The 13,460-nt window shown below is 42.3% G+C and overlaps 1 pseudogene; it reads left to right on the top strand.

Annotated features, from left to right (window-relative positions):
- Positions 1-791: 791 nt before the first annotated feature.
- On the top strand, positions 792-3,043 carry LOC123391167 (annotated as a pseudogene).
- Positions 3,044-13,460: the final 10,417 nt, after the last annotated feature.

A 13,460-nucleotide genomic window follows, 5' to 3' on the forward strand; every position in this document is an offset into this window, starting at 1 on the left:
TTGTATTTAAATAACCATCCTTCTAATTTTACACGTATGTGGCACTTTTCCAGATTATTTGAGATACAGAAAAGGATTTGTGCTAGAACATGACAGTATCACAGAATTATCTATTAGGGTATGTGGTCAGTATGTTGTGTTCAAAGGTAAGGTGTCCGTGGAGGAAGGAAATTCTGATGATTCCTTCCCAGCCATCTTTCTGACACTCTCTGATTGACTGGAAACTTGTATGTTACAAGCCATCAGTATATTCATCTGAAAGTAGTAAGTGCAATAAGTTTCCTTTTCTCTTATTTGATATCTTTCAGTCATATCTTCACATGACGCCCAGAACTTTCTGCAAAATCTGAGCATAGAAGCTTATTTCCAAAAAGTGACAATGAGTAGATACAAAAATAGTGCTCTTGAAAATGTATACTTAATGACAGACCGGGACGGTGATAGGGAGAGGGAAGGGCATCAAAGATACCATGAAGGACGTAGCCCATCTGAGTCAACTGCGTCTAATAAGACTTAAAATGACCCGAATAGTGAAGGATATAAAACATCATGGAAAACCTCCCTTTTTAAGTCAGCTGCTTCCACAAAGCAGTGTGTTTCTGTCAGCAGAAGCTCCATTCAAGTATTCCAACATAGCTCTTTGTGGAAAGACAGTTTGGAAAGTTACCTAGTCCGTGCTGAAAACAATGATTGGAACCATTTTCATAATGGGATTGGATTGACTTTTCCATCAGATACTTCTGAAAATCAGAGACTGAATAATGAAGAACAAAGTGCTAATCAGGATCCATATGAGAGGGGTGTCACTGAGGAGTCAACCCTCCAGAATGACCAGAGCCCTTCCAATGGAGACAGCATTACTCAGTGCCCTGAATCTGAGAAAACACTTAACCAGGGCTGCAGTGTTCACAGACGTGTGAGGACTCAGTTTCAGAGAACCAGTATGAATGTTATAAATGTGGGGAAGTCTTTCATCAGAGGTCTAACCTTATTACACATGAGAGTATCCATTTGGGAGAAAATCCTGATGAATCCAGTCAGTGTGAGAATGGTCCTCAGCAGTCCTCCAGTATTGGTGATGATCAGAGAATTCATGAGGCCAAAAACCCATTCAGATATGCTAAACGTGGTCCCACATTTAGTCAGTCATCAAGACTAAGTAGAAACAAGATGATCTCTAGTGGAGAGAAAACACGCATTTTTAAGGGATGTGGTAAAGTCTTTGACTGGCACTCAACCTGATCTCAGCATCAGCAAATGAATACTGAAGTGAAATCATACAAATGTGAAGAATGTGGTAAAACCTTTAAGTACTGCTCATCCCTAAGGAAACATAGGCAAATCCATACTGGAAAGAAACTCTACAAATGTAAAGAATGTGGCAAAGTTTTTAAAATTTACTCAACACTTACTCGACATCACAGAATTCATACTGGTGAAAAACCTTACAAATGTAAGGAATGTGGTTGGTCCTTTAACCAGCAGGCATTCCTTACTCAACATCACAGAATTCATACTGGAGAGAGACCTTACAAATGTCAAGAATGTGGCAAGGCCTTTCACCAGAGCTCATCGTTTACTGTACATCACAGAAATCATACTGGAGAAAGAACCTTACAAATGTAAGGAATGTGGCAAGGCCTTTTTATTGCACTCAAACCTTCTTAAGCATCACAGAACTCATACTGGAGAGAAACCTTACAAATGCAAAGAATGTGGCAAGGCCTTTAACCAGCGCTCACACCTTCGCAAACATCATAGAAGTCATACTGGCAAGAAACTTTAAAAATGTAAAGACTAGGAGTAAGGACTGTAAAACCCTTACATCACAGACCTTGCATCCGATATAACTGGAGAATATCTATACACATCTAAAGAATCCCATCCTCTCTCTCCCTGAAACTCACAACATCGTAGTTCTATGGGAACAACATGGTAAAATGTGATGTGACCTTTAACTGGAATTCAGTCTATAATCAGTGTCCCAAAATGCACACTTGGTTCAAACCCTAGAAACATGATTGTGGAAAGACCCTCATTTTAATATACACGTTTACAAACACAGAAAGTGCTAAAGAAGGTAAATTGAATCATACAAATAATTTCAAAAACTCTCTGATTGAACATCTAATGTCAATAAATGTCACAAATATCATGTAAAAGGAGTGTATCAGTCCCTCTATTCAGACAGTACTCATTAGCCCAAGGAAAAAGATCAAGTTACACTTGGAAAATGCATATGCCGTTACGTTGGAAAGATTCAGTGGGGGAGTTTTTACAAGCGTACAATTAGTTTCGATGTGCTTTTTGTTATATTGAGCCTTTTTGAGGTTTCTGACCAACAAATATTAATGTACTTTATTCTCAAATCACTTCTGGAGATTGACTTACTTGTATTGGGTGCATGAATCTGTGAGCCTGATTTTTGCTTCATCAATGGCATTCGATGCCCTGCTGCACTCGGGGGGACTCACGCATCCCAGATTTTCTTTGGAAGATGAGAACTGTGTAATACAAAACATGAATGAAAAAAATCTAAATGGAGACACAGCTTAGGGTTATAGCATTGATGTAAGTTGCCATGAAATAGGTGTTCAGAACAATATTTTTCTCCATTTACTAAAACTAAAGAACTTCCTGAATATTAGACATACAAGGTTTTCCTGATTGCTCTTTAAGGAAAAAAAGGTGGTGCACCAGCTAACTACTGATGTATCTTTGTAATAGCAATCTTTAGAGAATAGGAGTAGATGCGATTGAAATGAAGAAATCCCCCCCGATAACAGAAAGAGGTTATCTAACTCTTCCCTACCATGCCATATAGCTGGACATACACATCTGTTGCGACTGTCAGCAGCACTGGAACTCAAGGAAGTCACTTCCACATCATGATATCAGCTATGGGGGTTAACGCTTGTATTCCGTATTTTGAACAACTGTAACAGTGGATTTGAAATGCATAACATAGTCTATGTGTGAATTTAATGTACTTCAATTAATCAAACATAATGGTTTTTAATATGTTAACATGAATTTGTGATGAGTGGTGTGTTATCCTCCCACCCAGCTGAACCTATCTCATTTTTTAAAAAAAATTTTATTTGACAGGGAACACAAGCAGGGGGAGAGAGAGAGGGAGAAGGAGGTTCCCCACTGAGCAGGGAGCCTGATGCATGGGTGATGAGGGAGCAGGAGGCTGGCTGAGGACAAAGCAAAAGCTGGCGCCTTGCACCCTTTCCCCTCCATAAGTGTAGCATCCCTCAGGCAGCCCTGACTGCCATGAACAATAAGCAAATAGTTAACTTGCAGAGCTCACAATCCTGCTAGACAGGAGTCTCCCTTGGCTTACAAATGTCCTAAATCTCACTAACAAAGATGATTGATAGCAGGATTGTGACACCCCACCAAAAAGTCTCCCAACTATCTTAATGTTAATGGCCGGTCTAAAGACAACACTGATCCAGCAGCAAGGGCAAGGCCTCCGGCAGGCCTGGAACATCCTGGCACCTTGTAGGCCCTCTTTAGCATATGAAAACTCCACTGAAACCTCCCTTCCCCTCACCTTCCCCCAACAGCAGGGTACATAACCTGCCATCCCTCACAACCCGGGGCCGCAGCTCTTCCTGTCCCCGGGTCCTGTCCCCATGCTCTAATAAACCACCATTTTGCACCAAAGATGTCTCAAGAATTCTTTCTTGGTCATCGGCTCCGGACCTCAGCCCACCAAACCTCACCTAGGTTCTAGAACTTCATCATATGGCGCCCAACGTGGGGCTGTGAGTCGTTACATTTGGACTCTGAGCTTCGGTGCAAAATTGGTGAGTACTTTCTCTCCATTTACTCTGATTTCAGGGGCTTTTTCAAGGAGTATGGGCTTATTGGAACACTTGCATGTCAATTGCTCAGGCTGTAATCCTCTAGCCCATGGCTACTCCACGGGGAGGAGAGCGTCTGCCTTTTGGCTGTAAGTTAGTACCCTGGCCGGAATGGCAATAAGACCCAGAAACTTGATGGCCTCTCTTTATTCCTGTTCTTATAGAAAGTTGTCTCTCTTGGGCACGGGACAGCCAACTAAGTCACCAGGACGGCTGCCAATCTTAAGACTCCCGTGTGAGGTTTCCTCCTGATTGATCTAATGTGATCCCCTCCACATGCCCGGTCTAGCCACTTCTGGCCGTGGGACCTCCACTGGGAGCCGGCCGAAACCAGTACCCGATTGAATTAAAACGCAACCGGGGACCGTTTCCTAGGGAAGTTGGCTGCAAGGGCCACATGTGTTGGAATGTCGCTTAGACCATGATGGATTTCAGACTTTACTGTTTCTCGTCAGTGTCTTCTGCAAACCGCCTAAAGCTATGAAATTGAGTAATTTCCCTTGCCAAAACTTCTCTAGCGTTTTTGTGGGTTAATATGGCAAAACAGTATGCAGTCTTCAGGACATACGATAGCATGGCACAAGCGTTTTAGTCCATTCACCAGGCACCCATCAGCAGCCTAGGATGCGATGGGGAAGTGGAGGGACGCCGGCACCCCTCCAGGGCCTTTTATGGCAGGAATGTCTTCCCAGGGAAGGCAGGATGGTGATCAATAGCGATATCTTGAGGGACGCCTCTGGTCGCTTTTGACACACAGGAACCTCTGACATATCCTGCGTGGGACGCTACCCAGGAGTCAGGGGGGATTTGGTAATGGACCTTCTTTACTTTTCTGGAAGCATGGCCTCAGTAGGCTTCTTAAGTTCCCAAGGACTCTACCTTGGGGTGCCTTTTAACCCACTGGAAATAATTTGGATTGCAAAACTTAGGAAAGGACTGAGCTCCTGTAACACTGCATGGCCTCAGTGGGATCTGTTAGATCTCCTCTGCAGGAAACAGGGCAAATGGACCTAGGATACCTTCACTGCTCATACCTAGGCCTTTATTGCTCTATACCAGGACCCCAGACTAAGGGGCTTTTGCGAAATGTGTTTGCCCAAATGAGTCAGCTAGTAAACTTTCTCCTGACATATTGGATGGTAATTACGTAAATAAGCCTTCTTCTAGTAAACCCAGGGTGCTGGGCCATCCCTAGCAAAGGGGATTCTGGCTTTATTTCTCTCTGTTATAGATGTGGGGGCTTCTCCCTCACTCACGTCCCGTGTTAATGGCTATAACTGGAGCCAACTGGGGTTGGTCTAACTCGAGACAGAGACGATAAGGAATATTCCCAAGCAGCTGCCGAAACTCTCTTTGTTTCGGGGAAGTTTCCCTGTGTTCTCTGGCCTGACTTGGACTGCCTAACCCCTCGCCCCTTGCTGGTGGGAAAGCATGGTGTCTGCTCCTCTGGGGCTTATGAGCTCTGAAACCGGGAATCTTTTCTCTGCCTCCTGGCAGTGCTTTGTTTCTTCTGTTTCCCCCTTATTGTGTTTCTGCACCAAGGTGCATGCAGCCTGCATGACTAGCCTCTAGATCATGCACCACGGCTCCTTCTCTCTTCACTGTCCAGGAGCAAGAATACCCCCACTCCAGATCTTCCCACGCATGTCTCAGGTAAACATTCAAAGTGGAGTGGGCCCAGGTGGAACGTAAATCACTATTGGAACTAAGTTAAGTTTGTTGGTTTAATTAAGAAAGACGTGTCTTTTAAGTTATCAGCAGTAATGTGAAACTTGGAAGTTTACTGAAGGTTAAATAAGCTTGTGTTACTAAAATTTGTTAGCAAAGAAATGACTAAACTGATGGTTAATTGTCTGTCTCAAAGTTCTAATGGGTAATTGCTGAAGTAGCTTTCAAAGTCTTTGGTAACCTGAAAGTTTTAAAGTTTTGCTTGGATGACAAATGGAATTAAATTGTGGACATCTAGGTCTTAACCAAACAGGATAAAATGCTAAGTCGTTAATTACTGAATGTAGGTTTGTGCTTTTGACTTCTTACTGCAAAGAAACTAAGAGTATTTAAATCTGCTGGTAGACTTGTTTTCCACGTAACTGATTCATAAATTGCCACCTGAAGAATTCTGTTGTAACAGTTCACAATTGGTTAATAACTAAAGGTGTTTCTAAGAATACGAAGTTCTGCTTAGTGTAACTAAGACTGATGGAAATAAAGGGAAACTCTGTATGTAGGAAAGTAGGAGATATGTAAGAAAGATTTAAGGAATGGGAATACATTTTGTGGAAGGTAAGGGAAGGTAATTTTGTCCTAAATGAGATGGTTGTTTAGAAGGAAATGGCTTGGGACAAAACCTGAATGCAAAGGAAAGTTGTAGAAGGTTTGTGAAGGGAAATCTTCAGAAAAGGAATTTTAGCTATAGTCAAGAATGAACGAAGATTGAAATGAATGGGTTTTAAAGGTACATTGGTACAAGACTGAAATTCTCTGTTCAAAAGGACAATGTTTTCTTAGATCAATTGATCTGCTGTTAAGAAAATGTAAATGGTTTTCTCTTTGCCTGCCCAGAAAAACCAGTTTCTATGCTTTGTTTTATCAGGTGTTTAACATCCCTAATTATATTTAGGCATGTGCTTCAACACTTTCTAAGATTTTAGCAAATGTTGACAAGATTTAAATTGTAAATCTCTTTAACTCATGCTTTTCCTTGGTATGTGAAGTTGCTCATGAAGTACTACTGAACCAGTGACAAACATTGGCTACATTTGGGAAAATACTATAACTATTCTAGAGATTCTACGCACTTCCTAAAGTTTTAACGTTTTGAGAGATCACCGCTTGATACTGTAATTATGGGAATGTTATGTGTCACAGAAATTGTAACCTGATTTCCTTGCAGCTAAATTGTATAAACTCTCCTCATCAACTCTAACCATATCCATTCTGAATTTTTGTCATTTATAATTGTTTTAATTCTCTTGTAAAATTATCTTCAAGGAGATTCCTGTGAAGGACTTTCAGGACAAATACAGATATTTGATATACTTGAAAATCCTAAAACTGAAATGGGTAAGAATTTCCAGAACTGACTAAAGCCGCATTCACCAGAATTAGTAACATGGGACTAAATGAACTAAAAGATTATAGTGTTGTGTCTCTTAATGTTTTGTCTTATTTTAAACATTGCTGGTTCTCTCTAATGTTTGCTCTTACAGACTAGGGATACTCCCTCCTAGTTATCTGTAACTTATAGAGATGTAAAAGTGCTCATTTGTAAAAGTGCTCAAAGCATTCACCTTTTCTCTCTATCTGAACCCTCTGAAACCAAAAGGTCTTAGTAAGTATTCTTTCTTCCATGGCAATCAGTCATTTGCATAAGTCCAATAAGAATCTGTTCTCCTTGTAACAGGAAAGAATTGGAAACACGGGTTATTTTACCAAGGCTTTGACTGGGATGTCATATTTGAAAAGACTCAGATATGACCAGACAGTTTAAAGGAACTAAGGTTGACTTTATGAAACCTGGAGCCATAAAGCCCCTTGGGACTGTTGGCCTGATTGATACCTTGCTTACAGAGTTCCCAGCAGCCTCACCAGGTGAGTAAAGAATGTCACTCTTTGGTAGGTGCGGAGACTCAGAAGAGGCATTCCCCCAAATTAACAGGTATTGCAGGCATGCCTCATGGCAAGTATGTGGCTTGGCTTCTGGCCTGGAGAGGCTACTAAAAGTAAAACCTAGAGATTCCTTATACAAAGTTCCAGCAAAGCAGATTCTAAAAGATCTATTGATCACACTCACTGTTCTTGCTGAGCTTATGTAAATAATAGGCCAAGTTTGTTAAAACTGGACTTGTTTCACAAGTGAATTAGTCCTGATTTGGCTATCTCTGTAAATGAGGGTTATTTTAGAGAGAAAAATTGTTTTAGTAACACACCTTTATGGATGTTAAATTCTAGATTTGATTGTCTTTAAATGTTTACCTAAGCTAAACAATTTGAGGTAAACTTCAGAGAAGTTGTACAGTAGCTTCTTTAGTCGATCTTACTGTTTTGTGGGGATATTCGCAGACCCCACGGCACATGATTAAACAACTGGAAAATGGGATTGATTCCTCTACAATTGTATAACTTAACTAACACCTTATATGTGGCTGGGATAATGAAATTGCCTAAAAGCCAACTTATCGACTCCATAGGATTAACTATGGACTTGTGGAGATAATGGATGACCCCACTTTCTTTATGAATGGATTGGATGATTCTCTTGACAAGTTTTCTCTCACTTGCCAGTGATCCTCTGTAATCAGGATATTGTTAAGGCTGGACCACTCAAAGGTCTTCTTATTGGTTTCATCCCTTAGTTATATTTATCCTAGAGGCCACCTCTGTTGAGGTGCAATTGCAAACAGATGCTTTAGCGAAACTTAGAAGAGCCCTCCTCATAAAAAGAGCCTCAAAGCTCACTATGGGACAGTCCTTGACTGTAATGATGTCCCATCAGGTCCAGATTTGTCTTAGAAATCAAAGGCCACCAGTGTGTGATGGAGGCCAACTAATTAAATATTGGGCCATACTTACAGATATGCCAGAAATAATACTTAAAACTTGTCAAACTTTAAACCTAGTTACCTGTATGCCTGAACCTGACCACTGTACTTCTTTCTCTATAGAGCAAAAAGGTTATTAATCTTGCTTACTCTATTTGTCCAGATTTAAGATGCCCCTGTTAAAAATATGAATGACAGTTGGTTTTCTGATGACAGTAGTTTTCATAGAAAAAAAATAAGAAAAGCTAGGTGTGCCATAGTGCTCACTAGCACTTTGCAATTGCCAAAGCCTAAGAATTAACATTTATATTGACTCCAAATGTGCTTTCCTGGTACTACATGCCCATGGAGCTATTTGGAAGGAAAGGGGATTGCTGTCAATCCATAACTCCCCAATCAAATATGGGCCTAAGTTACAAAACCCTCCTTATCGCTATACTGAAGATGGCATATATCAGATCCGGGATACATATTTGTGGTTCACACCCACGATTGGACAGCTCAGTTAAAAGGCAGTTTTATGCTGGGAACAAAAGAATCATACGTAGGATACTTGGACAAATAACACACAGTATCGAGGATGGCTATCATAAGAAATGTGTTCCCAAATAATAGTACTCCAGGCTACTGAATGTTTTGCTACTGATTGGGTAAGGCAACCTGGCATTAGATGGCCAGCTCCAAATGGAACCCACTGGATATGTGGAACCAACCTGTGGCCCTGGCTTCCTCCAGGGTACATAGGTCGCTGTACCTTAGGATTTGCCTGGATTCATGGGCGCATTACTAAAACCATTACAACTCCAGCTAATCTCCCCAACTTGAAACAAAGATGGACACGATCTGTTTTTAAATGGTATGATCACTTAGCATCCATCTTTGTTCCATCTGCGGGACTAGAGGATGTCATGTGGCATGTAGAAGCCCTTAATAAATATACTACAAAGGCACTCAATGACTCACTGAACAGCATCTCCCTACTTAATACCGAAGTCTCACAAATACGCAAGGCAGTCCTACAAAATAGGATGGCCTTAGAAGTCCTGACAGCAGCACAGGGTGGCACATGTGCAATTATTAAGACAGAATGTTGTGTGTACATTCCAGACTATCACAAAAATGTCACAGGACTAATAAAAGATACTAACACCCAGATTAAGGCCCTACAAGATCCTTCTCTCTCAGTGAATGGTTAAGTTCCTGGTTTCAAGGAGGACTATGGCCAAATCTCCTTTTCGGGCTTCTCATTCTTATCGCCTTATTAACTTTAATATGTTGCTTTGTTCCATGTTTCTCTACTTGGTGCCGAGACTCCATTGCTGCAATGACTTCACCACAACAGATGATCCTTACCACGTGCAAAGACACTCCTTCACTGTCAGCGCTGGATTCGGCTGCCTCCGCCTTTCGTAACTCCCCTATACATTCCTCCACTGATCAATATTGACCCCAGTAGGTAGGGACAGCTCTACGCCCCTATTCAGCATGAAGAAGTTACAGAAGATGAGACCTTCCACCTTCAACCACCTTAAAGATTTAAGGGTCAAAATTGTTCAGGGGGGAATGATGAGGGAGCAGGAGGCTGGCTGAGGACAAAGCAAAAGCTGGCGCCTTGCACCCTTTCCCCTCCATAAGTGTAGCATCCCTCTGGCAGCCCTGACTGCCATGAACAATAAGCAAATAGTTAACTTGCAGAGCTCACAATCCTGCTAGACAGGAGTCTCCCTTGGCTTACAAATGTCCTAAATCTCACTAACAAAGATGATTGATAGCAGGATTGTGACACCCCACCAAAAAGTCTCCCAACTATCTTAATGTTAATGGCCGGTCTAAAGACAACACTGATCCAGCAGCAAGGGCAAGGCCTCCAGCAGGCCTGGAACATCCTGGCACCTTGTAGGCCCTCTTTAGCATATGAAAACTCCACTGAAACCTCCCTTCCCCTCACCTTCCCCCAACAGCAGGGTACATAACCTGCCATCCCTCACAACCCGGGGCCGCAGCTCTTCCTGCCCACGGGTCCTGTCCCCGTGCTCTAATAAACCACCATTTTGCACCAAAGATGTCTCAAGAATTCTTTCTTGGTCATCGGCTCCGGACCTCAGCCCACCAAACCTCACCTAGGTTCTAGAACTTCATCATGGGTAGATCCCAGGACTGGGGCCACGACTTGAGCTGAAGGCAGAGATGCTTAACGACTGAGCCACCTGGGCGGGACCTATATCATTTTACTGAAAGTTGTACGCAACTGGTGTTATCTGTCACCTATTTGGTAATGGAAGGGAATAGTATTCTTATGAACCCATTCTCAAAGTGACCTTAAGGTTGAAAAGATGGGTGATTTCCCCGCCTAGTTTATCTAGTGTATCATTTTCTCCTCCTTGTGCTGACTGTGATATTCCCGATATATTACAGGTTTTGTGGGGGGGGTATTGTTGACATTTTAGCTCATCTGCACCGTGGTGCTGCTACTTGCCATCCACTTTGTGTACTCAGCACTTTTGCAGGGACCTTGAGTGGACACCTGCCCTGCTCACTAGTGTGTTCCCTATGATGTGGTTTTGGAATATAGGAGAGGTTCCATGGGGTGGAGTCTGGAGCCTATTACCAAGAAAGAATTCTTGAGATGTCTTTGGTGCAAGATGGGGACAGGACTTGTGGGCAGAAAGCGCTGCTCCCCTGGGGTTGTGAGGCATGGCTGATTTCTCTCTATAGTATGGGCTTGGGAGAGGTAAGGAAAAAGGGAGGTTTTGAGAAAGAACATTCATATGTTAAAGAAGATTCAGGGGATCCTGGGGGCCTTCCTGTTGTCAAGGTTGTTAACCCCTCTGGTAAAGCATTAACGATAAGATAGTTGGGATATTCCGGAAGCAGTATTACATTCCTCCTATTCAACCCCATCCTTTTTAGTAGGGTGTAGGTTTAAAGCATTAATGGTAAGATAGTTGGGATATTCCTCCTATACAACCCCGTCCTTTTTAGTAGGCTGCAGGTTTAAAAGAAATTCAATTTTATTTACAATTCCTTCTGCCTCAACCTCCCTCAATTTTAAGGAGAAGAGGGTGATGTTAGGGCTTCAGGAATCTGAGTTATGGGTTGCTGGAAGTTCGCCTATAGATAAAAGAAAGCTTCTTCCTTGTAAATCACTAGGACATTTGTAAACTGAGGAATACTCAGGTCTTGCAGTATTGTGATTTCTACAAGGTAACTATTTGTTTCTCCTTTAGGGCAGCCAGGAGTGCCTGAGGAATGTCCCATATATCCCATGGGGGCTGGGGGTTCATGGGGTGTCAGCTTCTGCTTCGTCCTCAGCTTGCCTTCTGTTCTCTCATCACCTAGACAACACTCTGTAGAGTCACAAGGTAATGTTACTTGAGACATGACAATCAGATCCACCTCTGTGGGCAATCCTCTGTCCCTTTTCCCAAGCATTTCCCATCCTGTGTTCTCCTAGAGAAGATGCCCACAGAGCTTACCCAAGCTGGCATTTGTTTGAATGGCTAAATGTGGACTTGAACTGGGACTCTCAAGCACTCCACCATGACCCATAATAAAGGTATGTTCTCCATTTATTGGTGGGGGTGTTGGTTTTATATCATGTGCCCAAGTAACCACGCCACATAGGTCAGAAGTAGGAGTGAGACTGTAGCCCAGGTCACAGATCAAAAATACATAAAATAAAAAAGTGAGCATATAGACTGCAAATGTCTCAATTTGCACAACGGACTCCATGGATTTAGAAAAAGAATTTCTATTTGTTTTATTTCCTAGTTATCTCCAGCTTTATAGCTGTATTTTTGCTCATTTTTTTCCCCCAGCTAATAGGCATCACAAACATATTTTTTGCCTGGGTTGTGCAGGAGTGTCTTTACTAAACCCTTGAGATTAGAGAGCTGGAAGGCCAATGGGTATTAATTCAGACATTAAACACTGGGATGTCGCATGTGAATCTATGTAGAACTTGATGAAATCACCATCCTTAGAAGCATAAGCCCTATTAAAAGAAAATGTAAAAATTGTGTCTATGTGGGTAGGGGCCCAGAGGTGGCTCTCTTCAGTCACTGCAAAGGCACAGGCAGCTCTTGGTGGTGTTATGTGATGAATACATGTAATGGGAGAAAGGAATTGGCAAATGTGGTGGGTTTCTGAGGAGTAGGGAAGTCCTACTTTATCTTCATGATTTAACTGAATTCCTATTTGTTACTGATGATCAGATGCTGTTGGATCATATTTATCGAAATTGCCCAAACCTAATTTGGTAGCACTGGATAAAGAGGGGTATTGGTGATGTGCTCATGTGGGCATAGCTTTCAAAAGTCACAGGGTAGAGTAGCTGTTGGCGATGAAGGAGCCTTCTGGACAGTGAGATAGGCAGGATCAGCAAGGTGTGTGCTGTGGTAGAACCCAAGCACTGCTCTTTCAGGGATAAAAGCCCAATCAAGATTTGAGCCACTGTTGATGGGGGACTTTTCAGGGAAGCTGCTGCAGTGCATTGTGGGAACCTCCTGTCTGTACTCCGTGCCATGTTTAATACCCTCCCCCGCTCTGGCTCTATCTGCTATAGTTTTGGAATGTAGGTGAGCTTCGGTGGGGTGGAGTCCAGCCGATGACCAAGAAAAAATTGTTGAGGCATCTTTGGTGCAAAATGTTGTTTTATTAAAGCATGGGGAGAGGAGGAGGGCAGAAAGAGTTGCTGCCACCAGGGTCATGAGGGGTGGCTGATCTTATACTATGGGGTTGGGGAAAGATGAGGAATAAGGTAGTTTTCAAAATGATTTTCATATGTTGAGGACTCATAGGATACTGGAGGCCTTGCCACTGTCAAGTTAAGGTTGTTTTTCCCTCTTAGTAAGGCATTACCATGAAGACAGTTGGGAGTTTTCTGGAGGAACATTACATTTTGCCCTCTTCAAGCATCTGTCAATGGGCTGTAGACTCTAAGGTCACTTAAACGAATGTACATTCCCTTCTGGAAGTGTGGTAATTGATAGAAGTGCTTTGTTTTTGTAAATTTCTAGGACATTTGTAGAACAGAGGGACACCC

Source organism: Mustela putorius, unplaced genomic scaffold, assembly GCF_011764305.1.
Source record: "Mustela putorius furo isolate JIRA1106 unplaced genomic scaffold, ASM1176430v1.1 tig00000196_pilon_pilon_pilon, whole genome shotgun sequence".
Classification (NCBI taxonomy): domain Eukaryota; kingdom Metazoa; phylum Chordata; class Mammalia; order Carnivora; family Mustelidae; genus Mustela; species Mustela putorius.